The sequence below is a fragment of the Hylobates moloch genome, unplaced genomic scaffold (genome assembly GCF_009828535.3).
Source record: "Hylobates moloch isolate HMO894 unplaced genomic scaffold, HMol_V3 SCAFFOLD_19, whole genome shotgun sequence".
Lineage (NCBI taxonomy): Eukaryota > Metazoa > Chordata > Mammalia > Primates > Hylobatidae > Hylobates > Hylobates moloch.
In genome coordinates, this window is record NW_026652294.1 from 78,950,045 (window position 1) to 78,953,444 (window position 3,400).

At 47.2% G+C, this 3,400-nt stretch overlaps 1 pseudogene; it reads left to right on the forward strand.

Annotated features, from left to right (window-relative positions):
• The first annotated feature begins 213 nt into the window (after nt 1–213).
• LOC116459059 (dermatan-sulfate epimerase-like) lies at nt 214–3,078 on the forward strand (annotated as a pseudogene).
• Nucleotides 3,079–3,400: the final 322 nt, after the last annotated feature.

A 3,400-nucleotide genomic window follows, 5' to 3' on the forward strand; every position in this document is an offset into this window, starting at 1 on the left:
GCAGCACATCCCCGGGCGCGGCGCCCACCAACACTCGTGGCGGGAGGGCTTGGCTCCGAGGGGGCTGGGAGCCCGGGTGCCCTGGAGTGAGGGGGGCCGGGAGCGGGCTCTGGAGGCTGCGGAGGCGACGCCGGAGAGGACGGAGCCTCGGCGGGGAGCGGATCTTTTGAAGATGGTTTGGCTGCCGTGGAGATTTGGAGATCTGATGCCACGATGAGGACTCACACACAGGGCTCTCCCAGTGTGTTTTTCATGTATTTGCTTTGCATTGTGTCAGCCTACATCACCGACAAGAACCCCGAAGTCATGATTCCCTTCACCAATGCCAACTACAACAGCCACCCCATGCTGTACTTCAGGGCAGAGGTGGCAGAGCTGCAGCTCAGGGTGGCCAGCTCGCAGGAGCACATTGCAGCCCGCCTCACGGAGGCTGTGCACATGATGCTGTGCAGCCCCTTGGAATACCTCCCTCCCTGGGATCCCAAAGATTACAGTGCCCGCTAGAATGAAATCTATGGAAACAACTTGGTTGCCTTGGCAATGTTCTGTGTGCTGTATCCTGAGAACACTGAAGCCCGAGACATGGCCAACGTCTACATGGAGAGGATGGCAATGCAGCCCAGTTGGTTGGTGAAAGATGCTCCTTGGGTTGAGGTCCCGCGTGCTCACTCCCTGGTTGGTTTTGCCACTGCTTATGACTTCTTGAACAACTACCTGAGCAAGACACAACAGGAGAAGTTTCTTGAAGTGATTGCCGGTGCCTCAGGGTTTATGTATGAAAATTCATACAGGAGAGGATGGGAATTTCAGTACCTGCACAATCATCAGCCCACCAGCTGCATGGCTTTGCTCACAGGAAGCCTATTCCTGACGAATCAAGGATATCTTCAAGAAGCCTGCTTATGGACCACACAAGTTCTGACCATCATGGAGAAATCTCTGGTCTTGCTCAGGGAGATGATGGATGGCTCCCTCTATGAAAGAGTTGTGTATGGCAGCTACACCACTAGATAACTCTTCCAATACATGTTTCTCATCCAGGGGCACTTCAACATCAACCACGTTGGCCATCCGTGGCTTAAACAACACTTTGCCTTTATGTGTAGAACCATCCTGCCAGGGTTTCAAAGGACTGTGGCTATTGCGGACTCAAATTACAACTGGTTTTATGGTCCAGAAAGCCAATTAGTGTTCCTTGATAAATCTGTCATGCGTAACAGCAATGGTAACTGGCTAGCTGACCAAATCAGAAGGAACTGTGTGTGGAAGGTCCAGGAACACTGTCCAAAGGGCAGCGCTGGTGCACTTTGCACACAGAATTTCTCTGGTATGATGCCAGCTTGAAATCAGTTCCTCCTCCAGACTTTGGCACCCCTACACTGCATTATTTTGAAGACCGGGTGTCGTGACTTATGGAAGTGCACTACCTGCTGAAATCAATAAATCTTTCCTCTCTTTCAAGTCTGGAAAACTGAGGGGACATGCAATATGTGACATTGTCCACAGAAACAAATACAAAGATTGGATCAAAGGGTGGAGAAATTGTAGTGCAGGGCATGAACATTATGATCAAAACTCATTTACTTTTGCTCCCAGTTGTGTGCCTTTCATTATTGAGGCTCTGTACAGGCCAAAGTACACTTTCTTCAACAATGTTTTGATGTTTTCTGCAGCTGTGTCAAAGAGCTGCTTTTCTCCCTGGAAGGGTCAAGTCACAGAAGACTGTTCATCAAAATGGTCTAAATACCAGCATGACCTGGCAGCTAGCTGTCAAGGGAGAGTGGTTGCAGCAGAGGAGAAAAATGGGATAGTTTTCATCTGAGGAGAAGGTGTGGGAGCTTATAACCCCCAGCTCAACCTGAAGAATGTTCAGAGGAATCTGATCCTCCTACATCCACAGCTGCTTCTCCTTGTAGGCCAAATGCACCTGGGAGAGGAGAGTCCCCTGCAGACAGCAGCGAGCTTCTTCCACAATGTGGATGTTCCTTTTGAGGAGACTGTGGTAGATGGTATCCATGGGGCTTTCATCAGGTAGAGAGATGGACTCTATAAAAAGTACTGATGGACAATACTGGCTACAGCAAGAAAGCAACATTTGCCTCAGTGACATATGCTGGGAGCTATCCCTACAACGGGACAAACTATGTGAATGTCACCATGCACCTCCGAAGTCCCATCACCAGGCCAGCTTAACTCTTCATAGGGTCACTATAGATGTTCAGAGCTTCACCATCCATGGAGACTCTCAGCACCTCGATGTGTTCGTAGCCACCAGTGAACATGCCTACACAACGTACCTGTGGACAGGTGAGGCCGCAGGAGAGTCTGCCTTTGCACACGTCATTGCTGATCATCACAAAATTCTGTTTGACAGGAATTCAGCCATCAAGAGCAGCATTGTCCCTGAGGTGAAGGACGATGCTGCTATTGTGGAACAGAACCTGCAGCATTTTAAGCCAGTGTGTCAGCTGGAGAAGCAGATACTGCCCTGAGTACGGAACCAGCTAGCTTTAGGAAGACTGCTGACCGCCTGCTGAGATTTTCGGATAACAGACAGGCTGAAGAAGCCATCGACAGGATTTTTGCCATAACACAGCAACAGCAGCAGCAAAGCAAGTCAAAGAAAAACCAAAGGGCAGCCGAACGCTATAAATTTGTGGATGCTGTCCCTGATACTTTTGCACAGACTGAGGTCAATGAGAAAAAGATTAGACAGAAAGCTCAGATTCAGGCACAGAAAGAACTACCCATAAATGGAGTTGAAGAAATGAAAAACTTCTTAGATTTTGCAGATGTAACATATGAGAAACATTAAAATGGGGCTTGATGAAAGGCCGGGTTGGACAGGCATGGATGGTGACAACCACTCATAGCAGGGCCTCCTCACTATCTGCTTCCTATACCAGCTTGTTCCTCATCCTGAACATTTCTATTTTCTTTGTCATGTTGGCAATACAACTGACTTATTTCCAGAAGGCCCAGAACCTACATGGCCAAAGATGTCTTTATGCAGTTCTTCTAATAGATAGCTGTATTTTATTGTGGTTGTACTCTTCTTATTCCCAATCACAGTGTTAGCACTGAAGCTATAAATAGCCTGGTCATTTTGTGATCACAAAAGTCCATGAAAAAAAACCTTATTACCCCAGTTTATCAGATTTTTTCCTCAGATTCATTTTAACAAATTAAGCGAAGATATTTTGACACAAGAAAGCAGGAATATGGAGAAACTGGAGCAGGAAAGGAATTTATCAAGGCAATAGGAATAGCTTGGTGGTCCTATGGTGTTTCTGGAAGTATTTGGCATTGCAATTGAGCAGTCCACGTAGTACTACTTTTAGAAGAAACAAAAGTCTGTTTTTTAATGTTTTTCCTTATGAGAGAAAGGTTTAGATAGAAC